Here is a 16,453-nt window from a genome sequence, read left to right on the forward strand (position 1 = left end):
ATGGACCTAGGCAAATCACTTGACCCAGATTCCCAAAGACAGATAAGCACCTAAGATCTTTAAATAGTGACATCCAGGACAGATTTATCTGGAGTGCTGGATGCAACTTATAAGCAGTCCTACAGTGGGGTTGTGACTGGGTGACAGGGCAGCTTTCTCTCCTACTTTTAAAGCTATATCTGTTCCTCATCTACATTCACTATTTCAGCTCCACCCAAAAGCTGAGATAATGCACTTTGCAAGGAGCACCAATATTCTACACTGTATATGGAAAACCATGGAAAAACTCATCTATGGTTGGTAGCCTGTAAGCCCTGCAGTGAGAGCTTTAAATTAGTTTGAAGGTGTGTCTGTATTCAGAGCATGTGTAAAACAGATATTTAGGTAACATGGAGGCAGAGAAGTGGGAGTTACCTGGCTCATTTGACAGTTAGAAAACCAGCCTGGGGTGGTGAAAATGCAAGTTCAAGTTTCTAATCCAAGCCAGGTATGATAGGGATAATTTGGCCACAAACTCCAAGAAGTGTCTGAACCAGTAAACTACCAGAAACTCTGTGAAGTACCTTTTCATTTTTTGGGGAGTTGCAGGGTAGAAGGAAAATCAAGCATGGTAACTGAGTCATGGATGAGTATTTTTGGCCTAAAGTCTGAGGAGGCACCAGGACAGAGTGAACATACCCAAACCCCATCCTTTAGCCTGGGAATTCCAGGCTGGTGTTCCACCAGGAACAATAAAAAATGTCAGTGAGGAGAAGAAAGGCAGCATACAGTTAAAAGCTGTGATGTCTTTTGTGTCTCTGAAGAACCACCTGGGTGTCTTTTTGGTGTTGTGTTTGTTGTTGTTGGTGGTGGTGGTGTCTCAGAAAGGCAAGGGACACTCTCCAGGGCATTATTTGCATGTGAGGGGGTGACCCTGTACACAGCAGAGCACGACCTTGGACCTTGCTGCCACAGCAGCAGGCAACACTCGTAACATTTGTATGGGAAGCTTCAGGAGAGGCAGGGGCACCAGGATGGCAGGCTCTTTGGAAAATCACACCTAGATGGTGCACAAAATAAGCATTCATGCCATTCCGCTCTGGCTGTGTTCTCAGCAACATGACAGAATTTTGAGGGGCCTCTGTTTCTCATGATCAAAGTGGTGAAAATATTCAGAACTCCTCCATGGCCTGGAGAAGCCTGGCACTGTGCAAGATGGAGTCCAGGTTAAAAAAAAAAAAAACCAGTGTATTTTATGAGTAGATCTGGAAGCAAAACAGCTGACTGCCTCTCTCAGCCAGGCTTTTATACGTGGTCGTAGGGTATCTGGGAATCCATGAATCCTCGCTGACATCTGCACACTTAGAATCATGATGCTGCAGGCCCTAAGTATATATTTAGACTGCATCTACAAACCTTGCAGGAAAACATTAAATCAGCAAAATGAAAAAAAAAAAAAAAACCAAACAAAAACGAGACATAAAAATGAGCTGGCTACTCTAAAACACAGATACAGTAATTATTTCAGTCTTTTGCTTAGGGGTGTACCAACTGTTTACAATTTACTGTTTGGCAAGCTGGGTGTTCTCATTTCCCTCATGGTTCAGGAGTCAAAAACATATGCTACCTTTAGTAATGAACTCTTCCAAGATTTGAAACTATCCATATTCATGTCACAAGAAATGTTTACACAAGAGCAAAATGCTCCAACATCAAAATAAATCAGTAACATCTCAGAGTTTATATTTCCATATGCTTCTTTGGCATAATAAAGCAGGCAAAGGGCTGCTGTTGTAAAATGGAGTTTAATTAAAAACAAAAGAAAAAAAACTTTATCAGAAATCATGGGCATCCAAAAATCATGCAGAATAATGCACAGATTCAACATATTCTAAAGATTTATAATCTATCAATAGAAAAAAGAAAATGCAATATGATCATATCCTCTACACACCTTGCATATTTTCCATATTATGTGCATAAATTATACATTCATTTTCATAATTATGGTAACATTCCAGTTTTCACATAAACTGCTATTACTCCTGGGTACCAGTAAGTTTACATCTACCAAGGCTACACGCTAATTACATTTTCTTTTTATAATGTTATCTATTTATCAAATTTAGTTTCTTAATGGAAATTAATAGACTTGGTCTCTGCAGAAAAAAAATAATCCGGAGTAACATAATGTTTTGGGTATTTTTCATGTTATTCAAGCTTAGAGGGCTTTGAGTGCTTGATTGGTCATTATAGTGTATGAAATAAGTTATAAAACCAATGTCCAGGACACGGTTGGGAAGGAGTTAATGATTTTCTTTTTGCTGGAGGAGGTCCACAGCTGCCTGAACTGAGTGCAGGGATTTTCAGGGTAGCCAGCTGTGGGGATTTAATTGATTCACCCACCAGTCTATAAAGGGGGGTACCACAGGGTGACTCTAAATCCTGCTGTGATTAAGGGAGGAGGAGGTAATTTAGGGTGGGTATTGTAGCCGTGAGAAGACCTAAGCAGGAATGATGAGATGGGTAAATACTTAGTATTATTTTCTTCTGAATATAATGTCAAGGGAAGAAATGAGGATTGTTGGTTGGTTGGTTGGTTTTTATTTTTTTATATGTGCTTGAGAAAAAGATTGCTCTTTTTATTTTTCTAAGGCTTTATTTTTCTAACTTTTAATGAGTGCTGTAATACTCTTGCTTGGAGTGAAAGTTAGGGCAGCAAGAAAGCTGGAAGTGAAGGGACATCAGTGGATGGGAGATGTGTCTGAGCCGATTGCAGCAGATGAAGATGAGGGGATGGGTGTGGGCAGGAGTGAGCAATAATCCCACAGTGTGTGGGATGCTGGAGGAAATCTCCTGGTCTATATATACACAGGAGGGCGAGATCTTAAGCAGTCTTGGCGCTCAGATGTGCAATGTTCCTGTTTGCTGCTCAGCTGAGTGCAGTAGAAGGACTGTTTACCTTTCCTGCGCACTTGACTACTTTTAAGGACAGGTTTTATCAAGGCCTGGCTTATCCTCTGGGTGGGTTTCCCTTCTTTTTCTCTGTCTCTGAATCAGAGTATTGTCAGAAAACTGCAACTTGTTCTACAGGGACAGCAGTGGCATTGTAACATCTTCTGTAAGAACCAGCTTTGGCTCTGTTTAGATTTGATCCTCAGCATGTTTTTTTGGTTTTTTTTTGTTTTTTTTTTTTTTTTTCCTTTCTCACCTGTGGTGAGAGGAAGTTTCCCTCCTTACCTCCCTCTGCCTCGAGGTTTCCCAGGTTTAAGCATGGTAATTTGCCTGAGGAAGAGGCTTTATTCAGGGTAAGAAATTCTACATAAATCTAAGACATTAATATCTAGGAGCACCCTATTTTGAATTTTACGATATGCTTAGTTGTAACATATTCTACTTCTGTTGTAGTTTAGAAATAATTTATATATTTCAAGCACTATTTACATCCACTTTCTCCTGCTCTGGCACTAACTCTGCTGTAGTTGAAATGTGAATCCAGAGAGAGGATGCCACAGTCTTCATTCAGCAATGTCTATCTAAATAGCATGTTGTATCTGAAGAATAACAGTCAACATTTATGTCTAGCACCTCATTCTAGCAATTATACACTGCTTATATAGATAATAAGAGTGTCTGGGCTGCAAAAGCCTAGAAAAGAGCCATGAGCCTCACCTGCATGTTCTGCAAGGCTTTCAGAGGTTGCTGAGATGTGCCACACTTCCATGGCTCCCAGTTAGCACAGCCCTTCACATGGCAGCCATACCCCCAGACCTTACTGCGTGAAGGCCTGGATGTGTGTGCATCTTCCTTGTGCAACACACTCCAAGACTTTTCTAAGTACTGGTGTACAAAAGTTGGCTTTCACTGGTGTTTTGAAATCTTTCACAAAGGGATTTCTGTAGAGTCCTGCTTCTATAGACACAATGTGTTGACTCAGGATATTGTCATGGTTGAAGTGTTCTCAGACCATTTTTTCCCCTAAGATTTGAAAAGCTCACTTATCTTTTGCCCTCATTAAGGTCAGCTACTGCCTATGAAATACCTTATGTATTCAGAATGCCCAGTGAAGTGTTAATCATTGACACAGGAGATGTTCCAAGTGTTGTGAGTGCTGTATGTTAGCCAAAGTCTCATCGGCCCATGAAATCTGTTCCAGATCCTCTGGCTATAATTTATTGCTGGATTATCTTTTATTAATCCCTGATATGCTCTGCTGTTATATGCAACAAGAAAGGAGATGGTTCTTGTTCACTTAGGTGGTAAACAGAACACTGAGGAGTGATGTGCATGTTGATGGCAGCCTATGTTTTTTTTTTTATTGGCCAAGATTTTCAAAACTTATTCCACTGCAGTCCCCCAGGAATGTTTGAGGACACGGGGTAAGCAGAAACTCAGAACCTCCCTCACAGCTCTTCAGCTTTCCCTCAAAGCCGAGGGATTTTTCACCTACATTCAGGGTTTCTGAATGATCCCAGGAATAACCAGTTATAAAATTGAGGGAGCACCAGTCAGCCTTAAACTGTGTAAAACCCAAATTGGATCTAACATACAGGAATGGTTAAGATAAGCAGTCTTGTTCATGTGAGATTATCTCTAAACCGACTTATATTCAGTTTGCCTCCTGCTATTAAAATCTCAGTCACCCTTTGTGCTAATGCTTTTTCAAGACATAGCACTGCTCAGAAACATGAAGTGTGTCCTGAGTACTTTTTTATAGTGTTCAGAAATAATTTCATAAGAGCAACTGCCGTAGTTCAGAGGAGGGCTTGTCTAACATTACTGTTTTTGTAACAGTGGCCAAAATTGGTTGTCAAGGGAAGATTATTCAGCATGCTCAAGGCAAATGTGTAAAATCTGTCCACTGAGTATTTTTCTGGCTTCTGACTATTCTGGCTCAGGGACTTTAAGACCACTGCGGCTTGTCTGTTTACTAACTCTCTCCAGCTCTCTTTTCAAGTACTTATTAAGCCTGCCCTTGAACCTAGGAAAGTTTTGTTTCTGCCACATCATTTGGCAAGGATTGACATAATTTTGCTACATATGAATGAAGAAATGCTTGTTTGTTTTGAATTGGGATCAACTGGTTTCCTTTGGCCACTGTGTCCTGTACTGAAAAAAGGAAAGAGCAATTCATCTCTAGCTCATGGTTGTTGTGAACCTTCATAATTTTTCCCCTAAGCCATCTCTTTTCCAGGATGGAAAGTCTTAGCTGACAGAGTCATCCCTTGTATAGAAACCATTCACCTTTATTGGTGTTCTCTGCATATTTTCCAGTTCTAAGACACTTTTCCAGGTGGACGTCTTCTAATTAACCACAGTTTACAAGATGTAGGAGAAGCATGGATTTGTACAATGACAGAATAGATTATTTTTTGTTTTCTCTTCCTTATGTGTGAATGACCTTAGTGTTACCAAGTACCTGAGTGCTGTTTTCATGGTACTATCATAACCTCAAGACTTCCTCTCCGAGTGATGTTGACTACCTCAAAACCGATGTTTTTTAGACATAGAGCAAGCACTGTTTTCCCCAACAAATGTTATTTTACCTTAATCTGCATATTTGTAAGGCAGCACCCTCAGTTATTGGGTTCTTGTTCCTGATATTGATATTCATTCTCTGACTTTCATTTTCAGCATATCTTGTGAGTTCTGTAGTTTCCATGATTGTCTTGAACTGTATATCAAACCCAGTTTTCACAAACAGAAAAAAAAACCCCAAATATTTCTACTGTATACATTTAAACCTTTTTTTATAAATTTTGAAAAGAAATATTGTATAGAAATAATTCAGTGGAAAAGAGTAGTTGGTGCTCAGGAGCTGGAAGAGATTTTCTGTGTAAAAGTGGCAGCATTTAAGAAAAATCAAGAGAGAAAGGTTATGAAGAAGCATTAGGAAGAGTGGTGTGAGAAGAGCACAGCCAGCAGGAGGTTTACTATGAGGAAAGGAGAGCTGACACACAGGAAGGACTGGTAGAGTGTGGTTCCTTGAAGTAAAGATGAAATACTAGAATACGATACAAAAGGTGAAAGGGAAGCCACTGAAGGAACTTGAAAGGGAATTTGTATGCTAAGAAACGGGGAAGGATGATGTAATGCCACTCGATTTCACCAGGAAGGAAAGAGATTCAGGATAATTTTTCAGGTATTTTCCTCGTGTTCCAAAGCACAGACAAAGTATAAAAATGCAGTACACTTAAGCAGTGCCTCATTGTGTGTGTGGGGCCCTTAAGAGCTACTATGATGATAACTGCTGCTGAAAGGTTTGATGCTTGGCTTTGGAAATCTGAAGAGACCTGCAAAATGTCATCTTCTAGAAAACACAGAGATTTTAGAATGTCCTTCCAATAAGCTGGACACTACTGGAGAGGGCAGAAAACATCTGACTGCTTTTGAGGGAGTAGTAGCAAGCTGTCATCTGTATTCCTCATGCTGAGGGTAGATCAGAACCAGGACTCATCTTCATCACTCATAAAAAGAGCCCCGTGGAAGATGCTCTCTCTTCCTGTCTTTGCATTCCCCAGGACAGGCTTCCCTGACTTCAATCATCTTCTTTGTGATACTTGGCTCAAAGCCTGTATACGTGGTCATTGTCTTAGCACTCATTCTCATTTGATGATTCCTACTTATGCTTTTAGTTAGGAAATTTAAAGAGTATTTGAGATTCTCAGCTAGTGTACACTGATGTAGACCTGTAAGCTTGTCATCTTTATCATATCCGCATCTTGGCTCCTCTATTAGAGGAAGTGGGAATGATGAAACCACCTGTAAAATGCTTTGATGAAAAATGCTTGCAAGAAGTGAGTATTTTATTATTTTGACAACTTTTTCCAGCTGATAATATCCATGAGCATTTCAGTATGTTTCACTTCACCTATTCAAAATGGGGAGAGATCTGGGGTATAAGGAAGGAAGAAGCAATTTATCACTAAATCTGGTCATTCCTCCTTAATAATGATACACAAAGGACTGGACTTTTTGACAAAGTATAACTGGAGAAAAGACATGTTTTCACCAGATGCATAGAATATAAACCAAGGTATTGTTGGCATATTTGTCAAGAGATAATTTGGGATACTAAGCTTGTATTTATGGTGCTTGCTTTTCATTTGCGTGGGTTGTGGTTTTTTTTTTTTTTTGGTATTTTTGTTTTTTTTTTTCTTTTTTCTTTTTTTTTTTTTCCTCCTTGAGAGGAGTATAAATTACCTATAGGGCCACCCAACTATTTTTAAAAGGATTTCAGACTATTAAGACTGTATTTGAATTATCAAGTTCATACTGCCCTGGGCCTAAATGTTATACCAGGTGGTGAGGCAGGAATCTATAGGAATATAATGCTTTCTATTTACATTTTGATTGAACTTTGGAAGAAAACATTTTTGTTAGAGAATAGTTTTAATTTTCTTTTGAAAAGTACAAAAGCATTTTTTACAGTGTTGTGTTAGAGCTCTCACTGAAATAGATTGATTTTATTGGCTATTCAGTACTCTAAAAATCAAATCACTTTATTCTGATCTTCTGTAATCTCACTTCTAGAAATGGAACAGAGAAATTACTAGAGCTTTACATTTAAGATAAAACACCAACAGATAAAGGGCATGAATAATTGTGAATGTGGGGAAAAGCGAATCAAGCTGAGGATTGAGAATATTTCATAAAATATTGAAAGCCTGCAACTCATGCATGCTGCATAACAGTGTATGTAGTGACTGGCACCTCAGACCAAAGTGTTTATATATTTGGCTGCCTTTAGAAAGCATACGAGGCATTAAGTCTTAACCTTATCACAGTTATTTTAATGGTGATGTTTTTATGTTTAATTTCACTGTAAATCATGTTAGTGGAGTTTTGACTGCTATGTCAGAGAGCTTAAAAACTGAGCTCAAGTTATTTCAAAAGCTAAGAATTTTTCCAGCCTGTGATGTTTAGTCAATATGATCCACTCAAGTGTGGAGCTGTCAGAGGACACCAGCCGATGGTGCTTAATCTGCTCAGTTTTGAAGGGAGGTCGGACTCTGAGGAGGAAGTTGAATTTTTGATCTATCTCTGTCACTGTTAAATAGCCAATTTATGGATTTGTTAAGGGCATTAAGGGAGACACAATGGCCTACAAAACACTGTGCCATGCCATAGTACATTTTCTAGTCAGATTTCCACGGAGCGTTTGCTTTTGCTGTATGGGAAATGATTGTTTCAGTTTAGTTTATTCGCTCTGGTGCCTCATACAGTGCTGGGTAAATACTTCAAAAACCACATTGGCAAATGTTGGTTCAGATGAATCCTGCTCACCCATCTAAGCAATCATGAGGCTTTCTGTTTGCTTTCTTTTCCACAGGCATTCACACATTCAGTTTCTGTGTAGTCCAAGAAACACAAATTTAGAATGACTCTGTAGTTTTTGCTGGAGCATTCTTGTAGATCCAAAGTCACCCTCTGCCTTCCTGTCTCTGCTGATGTGCTCTTGATCACGTGTAAAAGATCACCTCCCTGTCCTCTTCTCCACACAAATTAAAAATAAAAATCTTCCTGGGGAGCCCTGAAGAGTTTATGGTGAAGTATGGTGAAGGCAATGACCAGACTGAGGTGAACCTCTGGTAACGTTGTTTTCTCTCAGCATTTTCTCACCATGAAAATCACACACTTTCAGCATGCTGACTTTTTTTTTTTTTTTTTTTTTTTTTTTAAATTCATCATGAATATGCAAGTCTGTGCACCAGGCTGTGAAATAAGATCATGTGTAGGACACTGGTGGCATTGCTTGTGCAGGAAAAGCCTGTTTAGATGATTTGGGAAGGTGTTTTATGGGTTAAAGGTTCAGATTTAAATCAGGTTCCAGGGCATGCCATTCATACAATGTTCCAGGAGAAACTGAAGCAAATTAAAGGAAAGCAAGAAAAGTATGTTCCTTATCTTTTTGCAAGAATTGTCTGAAAGGTCTTGCATTTAAGAATAAACGAGTCAAGAAATGCAATGAGCCTAGGTTTGGAGTTTTTTTGTTTTCTTGATTGGTTTGTTTCCTTGCTCTGAGCCTTTTGAAAAGTGCCAGCTCTGAACTCCAAGCTACGGGACAGCAAAACTTCACACAGCAGATTCAAATTCAATTTGATTTTTCATCAAATCTTAGTGCTTGCTGAAAATTTGGTCTGGAAAATTTTTTTACTGAATTTGGGCAAGCAGTAGTTTCACCAGTGAAAGCCATTGGTTTATGGAGCCTACAAGGACCTCTACCTGGAGCAAACCTTTTGCAAAGGCACAGAAGCGTTATTAACCATCCAACCCCATTATCATAGTTAAAGTTACACATGAGTGGGTTCAATGGTGGTGGACTGTGCATTAACACAGTGTCTGAAAAGTTCTTGCTTCTACCATCCTTCGACATAGAAGAGTTTTTTACCTGAAAGTAAATGAAATTTTTGTTTTCGTTTTGATTCATGAAAGCACTTGCAAGATTTTAAAATGAAAGTTAAAATTGCTGCAAGTCAACCTCTTTGCTGGCCCTGTAAGAGTATTTACTTTTCATTCTTGTAAGTTACATGATATTGGCTAGGAAAAAAATTACAATGATCTTAATCTCCAGGCATGTTTTTTACAGGGAGAAACCAGTAGAACATTTACAGTAATTAACATATTTTCTGTCTTCTCATTTTGTTAATGATATCTCTTTGAAGGCTGTACAGTAATTACTGCCCACAGAGGTATGTACTCTGAAATAAATTAATGACCAGTGACCAATAATGATTATAGATGTAATCATCCATTGTGGAATATAGGCTAAAATAGATACTAGGAACAGTGTTGGATGCAAAATTAAACTGCACTGTTAAGAACTGCTAAAATTATTTTAGAAACTGATCAGAAAAATATAGAGTAATTTAATTTCTAATCATATGCTAATTTTACTGATTTTCCACGTTTTATTTCTAAAACATTTCCTTAACAGACTGATAAAATAATAAGTAAAAAACCTAATTCCATGCCAGCTATGTATTTTTGGTGAAACCTATTTTAGAGATATGGGTTTATTGTTAAATGTTCTTACTTGATAGATGAATTTTCAAACCTGAATTAGAACTTAATGTCATATAAGCATGAGTTTGAAAATCTCTACCTTTAACTTCTTTTTTGGCAACTTTACTTGTTAAAAAATACTGCAGATGAAAAAAATCTCCTGCTGTGCCTGTTCAATTTTGAACTGATATTTGCATACAGAATTAAAAGGTTTGAAGGTGGAGAGTCTCCAACAGACTGATATATTCTTGCCATTCAAAGAAAGCACAAAATATACACCTGAAGTTTCTTAAAAATTAACATTTAGTAAAGCAAGATCTTGCCTTTTGTTTAAGGCAGCAATTTATTTTTAAAATAGAGTTTAAAAAAATCCAGTGGCAATTCTTTAAAAACTACACTGATTGAGAGCATGATTCTTTTTCAAGCAGCATAGTTTAGAAGCCTTGCTGAAATCCAATAATTTGGTTGTTCACCAGTAGGAAATAGACATCTTAAACATCTTAAATATTTGACCCTTTGGCCTTGCAAAGCACATTTTCACTTTAGCAAACCTTAATATACCCAGGGTGGTTTGGATTAACATCTGTAGTGTCCTTACCTGTCTTTAGGCATCTTGGGTTAAAGAAATACAGCTTTAGAAAATCAGCTCACCTGGAGGAGTTCTGTACTGTACAGAACCATACAGAATAGCCAGTGAAAAAGTGGCCCTTTTCTTAAATCTTCAGTGTTCTCGTCTTTGAAACCATGAATTTTGGAGTTATGTGTGAAAGAAGAGATGAATACCCATTGAATTTTGACCCGAGACCTTTATGTTCTTAAATTTACCCATACTGATGGGTTTAGCTGCATTTGGAACACCAGTTAAGATACACTATCTCACAGTGGGTTAGATTCTGATTTTTCTTTCCAAATTAATGCCAGCATAAATAGAAAACATGCACTGCAAGTGAACAATATGGGAGAGGGGGACTCTATAAAATCCAAATGTGTGTATAAACAGCCACAAGTCCATTATCTGAAAGTGGTTATGTCATCTTACACCAGCTGAAAACTCAGCCCCTCAACGTTTGATTCCTAAATCTCACCTTACATCAGATGTTCAAAGGTTCAGATGAATAAGATATGTCTCTGTGCAGTGTGTTTCAAATTAAAAGCTAGTGCAAAGCATGTCTCTCGATCTCTGGATGACAGTCCTGGAAAATGTGTTTCAACCGGCAGCTGCCCTCTTCCTATTTGCCTCCACCCTCACCTAGAATCCAGCATCCAGCAATGTCAGAGCTGATACCCGACTAAACCAGTAACCCCTCTGTGCTGCCTCTTCCCTGGTTTGTTCTGGCTGCTGAGATGTGGCTTTGAAAGGGCAGCATGTACAGGGCAGAAATATTTCTTGAGGGTATGGGAGGTTGTTCTCTCGTTTGAAGGAAACCAAGACTTCCAACTGATTTTAATTTTACTTTTAATGTTCATGGGAACCAGTCTTACATGCCTGACTGAATTCAGAGTTTGGATTTTTGGCAGGTTTTTATTTGAGCCCAGCTTGGCTGTTTTTCAAAATGTCCAGATTGCTCACATTAAATCTGAATAAGCACTACCCACTAGTTTAATCAGAGTCATCTGGTATACCTCTAATTAGTGTTAGTTAAAGTTGAAATGCTTAATAACACAAAATGCAGCATTTTTGGGATGTATTTTGTAAACTCTTAATTGTAAAAACTGTAGGAGAGAAAAAATCTTTTGCAATATTATTCAAAAATTGGAATACATGAATTACGATGACAATAACAAATGGTAACAAAATAAGGCTAAGTTCCCAAAAAATACCATCTTTATCCATTTAGGCATGCATACATGCATGCAGTATTTTTGATACAAAATGCATTTATGAACTTTAGCTGTTGTTCCTGCTAATACAATAATTGACTGTAACTGTACATTGTGCACAAATCAGCAAAAGATGTACACATCTGGGAGTATTTCAGCAATTAAATAAGCATGTGACACTGTGGGTTTAGATGTAAATTGTTTCCTGGTCTTAACCCACTGCAATAAATGATATGTAAACAAAGTGTTATAAAAGTATCTCTTTGTTTGAATTCAATCTATGTTCTGCCTCAGCCAGGAACAGACCATTACTGTAGTTTTTTTAGGTTCTCAAAAGTGAAGCTTGAAAATTATTCTACTTGTGCAGTTATTGGCTCCTAAAGGATCGAGACCCCCTACAAATCTGATTTTTTGTATTATGATCTATACCTATGTGGTGCTCGTCTATGTGGAATTCTTCCCTGAATTCTTGCCTTTGAAGATGCTTTAACTTTTATTATGTCAAGACATAGACCAATTAAAACAGCAAGCTCTGCGGTTTGATTGTTTCATTAAAGTGTTCCCCAAACCAGTAATGCTAGATTTGACTTTGATTTTTTCAGGTATCTCTTCTAAATCTTAGAGAACTGGTGAACCACTCTCTTATTTTGTAGATGAGCTATTGTTTTTACATTTGTAATGTAACAATAGTGCAAAAAGCATCTATTTTCTCAGATTTATGTCTTCAGATGTTCTTGTTTCTCAATCATGCTTCAATTGATACTCTGGACATAGAAATATAATTTATATTCCTTTATTCTTTTTGGACATATTTCAGCTTCACTGTTCATAGATTCAATGGATTGTGATTACAGAGGGTGTTTTGTTTTTGTTGTTGGTGGCTTTTTTTTTTTTCAAGGGCATCTGTTCTTAGCCACAGCTGAGGATGGGGCCCACTGAGCTGACTGGAAGGATCCACCTAGAATTTGTTGAATTAAGTCCTTGCACCTGGATATAATTGTCATGCTGCTGTGCTGGGGTTTTCTTAAGCTACTGGTAAAACAAATTAGCTCAATTTAAAGTGGCATCCAGTAGGGAAGCAACAACTCACCTCATATAATGTTTTTCAAATAATTATTTTTCTATTGCCAGTTTTGCTTCATGAATATTTTCCTAAAGGCAGGATGAATTGTTAGATATTTTTTTAAAAATAGTTAAACACGAGAAGCAAAACCACCATTCTATTCTGTGTATCTGCTGAGTTAGAAGTATTAGAGTGCTATGTGATTATTGATTTTGTGTGACTGTCTCTTAAATAAATGTGTATAAATAATATATAAATGCACATTAAAAGGAAGGCGACAGCAGATAAAATGCATTTAAAAATGCAGTATCACAATACCACCTTTACCTTCCAAAACCTCCAAAGCAGATTCTGCACACACACTGCATGTACTTGGCCAGATTTAGCACTATAATGGTAAAACCACTTCTACATTTGGGAAAGATTCATGCAAGTTTGTTTTTTTGTTGAACAGTAGACAAAGGTAGCCGTTTATGTCTGACATGGGAATTTGTATAAATACCGTGGGATCTCATTTCCTTATGTATTTTAGAGCTGTTTGAACTTGGCAACAAAATTCACAAGCTTCCTGGAAGGTCCACAAAGGTTCATTGCCTCAGCTGGACTTGCAGTGGCAGGACTTCACATGAATCCCTGGAATGTGTGCATCTGCGTTAGCTTCAGCTTTTCATAATATTCCCCAAATGTAGACTCTGGGTGAACACAATGAAAAATCACCTCTGCAGCTGAACATCTCAGAATGACTTCTGAAGTGGAATAAATAATTTTATTGGTGCTCTAAATATTGCTATTATTTTACTGCTAGGTGATGTGTTAATCTGGAGGAAAGAGGGGTATGGGTATGTTCACTAAGCATGGAGGGTGCTTTTGGACGTGCCTCTGGAAAAAACCCCAGCTTCAGCTGTGAGCAAAGATGCTGCTCTTTTGACCTGATCATGTAACTGTGAATACCAACTCAAATTACTAAGATGCTTTTCAGCTGGCTAAAAAATAACATGGACTGAAGATACTTCTTGTTTTTTAAATTTTAAAGTAAATTTAAGAATATAAAATGAGCTTTAATTTAAGAATATAAAAGGATACTGTGGCAGAAATACAGATATACATAGTATTATTAAACCATCCTCTAAGCTAGAGTCTTTTTCAATATTGGGTACACTCAAATGCACCAGGAATGTGAATTAGGAAAGCAGCTCTTTTCTAAAGGATGGCAAAATGTCCAGAGATGAAAAGTTAAATGTGGAAGCTGCTGCCAGTCTTTCGGCTGTGCTGCGAATCTCAGATTTTGGAGGGTGTATGTGTACAGTGGCAGGGGCAAGCAGGGACACTTCTGCAGCTCTCAAGACCAGTTTAACTCAGGCAAGCATCAGCTTAAAGCGATCTGTGTGTGTCACCAGTCCTGTCACCTGCAGAGCTGCTGCGTGGCCCCGAGGCAGCGGGGAGGTGCTGAATGCAGACTGTCCTGCATGAAGGCAACTTTCAAACAGCAGCTGATTCCCAGCTCAAGACAGTTTAAGGGTGGAGTGCAGGTGGTTGTTTTTAAATCACCTCTTTTATTAAAAAAAAGTTATTTGTTTTTTTAAGTGCCAAGTCCAACTCTTGCTTGCAGTGAAGCCTGTTTTGTCCAATGCAGCAGGGTAACAGGCACTCTCCATGGCTGGATTTGCCATCGCTGCTCCAGCTTTAGTCCCTGCACAGACCTGGGGTGCAGAAAATGCACAAAGCAAAAGGGCCAGGACATGAAGTAACACTGAGTTATCTCCCCTCTTCTGTCGAAGAGCGGGGCATGGGAGAGCGCTACCATACCCTAAGCCATTGTGCTGGTGCACTCCTAGAGCAAAGTTTTTCTTCCAACTGACACAGCCCTGAATCAATGCATGTGAACAGGCAAGCAAGTTCCTTTCATATAATATTCCTTTTTATAAGTTCATTTTTCATGAGCTTCAGGGGAAAGAAAAAACCTTCAGTCTTCCCTCAGAGAAGAGGCTGTAGCAGCTGTGGCTGGTGTAAAAGTTGCCTTGAATCCTTTTTGTGCTCCCTCTCCTGTCCTGGCTTCCAGGGGGGAGAAAGTAGGAGGAACCAGTAACAAACTGAGTCTAGTATTTTTTTCTCCTTATGTGATGATAATCCTAGGACTACACTTAGAGAGAAACTTCCAGTGGGAAATTAAGCTAAACTGAAAAGCATAACAAAACCCAAATGATCTAGACTGCAAGAATTCCTCCAGTGTTTTGTTCTTTAATGCTTATTAATAGAGACAATAGCAAAGCCTTTTCGTTAGAGCATGGATTTTTGTTTAGCAAACTCCATGTCACATCTTCTAATTTAATTATTGAGCTCACAATGTGGATAAATGTACAGACATGACTAATAGCATTCTCTTATAATTTCATTACAGACTAATAGATGTGGTTTTTTAAAAGTGATTTTTTTTTCTTCTGTTACAGAATGTTTGTAATATGAATAAACTCTTACACCCTGCTTTTTTTTTTTCTCTTTACCCTCTTTGCATCTCTTTTTAGATTTGATTCATAGAAAAATGTGAGTGATGGCTGCTACTGATTTGGGTCATCTGCATGCAACTCAAAAGAAAAAGGTGATTTTTAAAAAAAATGTCTGTCAATTAATTGGGAAAGGTATAGAAAAAAGTGGATTTATGCATAAACTAGAAAACTTCAGGTGAAAGAAGGGACCTTTTATCTCATCGTAGAAAGAATCCACCTTCAATAATTAACAGTCAGACTATCCCCACACTGTTTCCTTATGACATCTGAGAACTGCTGTACTTCTTGAACCAATAGCTGCTACACAGCAACCAGCATCAATCCTGAATGAAAAAATTGTCCCAACTGCTGGTGAATGGCACTCAGTGGGTTCCCCATTGAACTGTGCTGCGAAACAATGATGCACATTGGTAAATCACCGTGTGTGCCTTTCAGTTCTTATGCATATCCCATACTGGACAGCTTCCATTCACTCTGGCACCCACTGCAAACAAATGTAAGTATGCATCAGAGATGAAAGTGAAAATGCATACGTTAAATCCCAAATGGAAGCAGAAGAGTGTAATATATACATAGTTGCTTAGCAACAAACATGTTTTGGCCACAGGAATGGTGACATCAGTCAGAGGAGCGAGAGGGAAGCTGCTCTGCCCTCCTTGTCTCTCTCCCTAGAAGCTTCAGAAAGGTCTTTTCTTATTTCTTTCAGAGGAGAAAGGCGAGGGCTATTGTAGACATTTGTTTATGCTATTAATGCCACAGGCTGTAGGACAATCAGACTGGGAGCAGAGAAATCTGTTTTCCCTCTGGATATCTGCTGCAATGGCACAGGCCCTCCCGTGCAGGCAGGTGCTTCCATCCTTGCAGAGCCCCTCCCGCCCAAAACACTCCCAGAGGAGAAATGAGATCTGAAAATACAAACTGCCACAGATGAAAAACATTTTTAGCATCACTCATTCTGTCTTTGACCTTATCATGTCTTTCGTGCTCCTATCATGGGTCTCTATTGTGACCCTTTCAAGCTCCTAGAAGCTTTTATTTTACCGATATTTCACATTCATTGGGCTCTGGGTTTTTTCAGGAA

General features: G+C 38.5%; 1 long non-coding RNA gene across 2 annotated transcripts; it reads left to right on the forward strand.

Annotated features, from left to right (window-relative positions):
* Positions 1-2,411: 2,411 nt before the first annotated feature.
* Positions 2,412-16,242, forward strand: LOC136365813 (uncharacterized). 2 transcript variants are annotated; one of them, XR_010744419.1, is made up of 3 exons: positions 2,412-2,505; positions 12,704-12,840; positions 15,391-16,242. It is a non-coding gene; the product is annotated as an uncharacterized lncRNA (long non-coding RNA). The 2 variants fall into 2 exon arrangements; XR_010744418.1 differs by lacking the exon at positions 15,391-16,242 and adding an exon at positions 13,401-13,627.
* Positions 16,243-16,453: the final 211 nt, after the last annotated feature.

Source organism: Sylvia atricapilla, chromosome 10, assembly GCF_009819655.1.
Source record: "Sylvia atricapilla isolate bSylAtr1 chromosome 10, bSylAtr1.pri, whole genome shotgun sequence".
NCBI lineage: Eukaryota > Metazoa > Chordata > Aves > Passeriformes > Sylviidae > Sylvia > Sylvia atricapilla.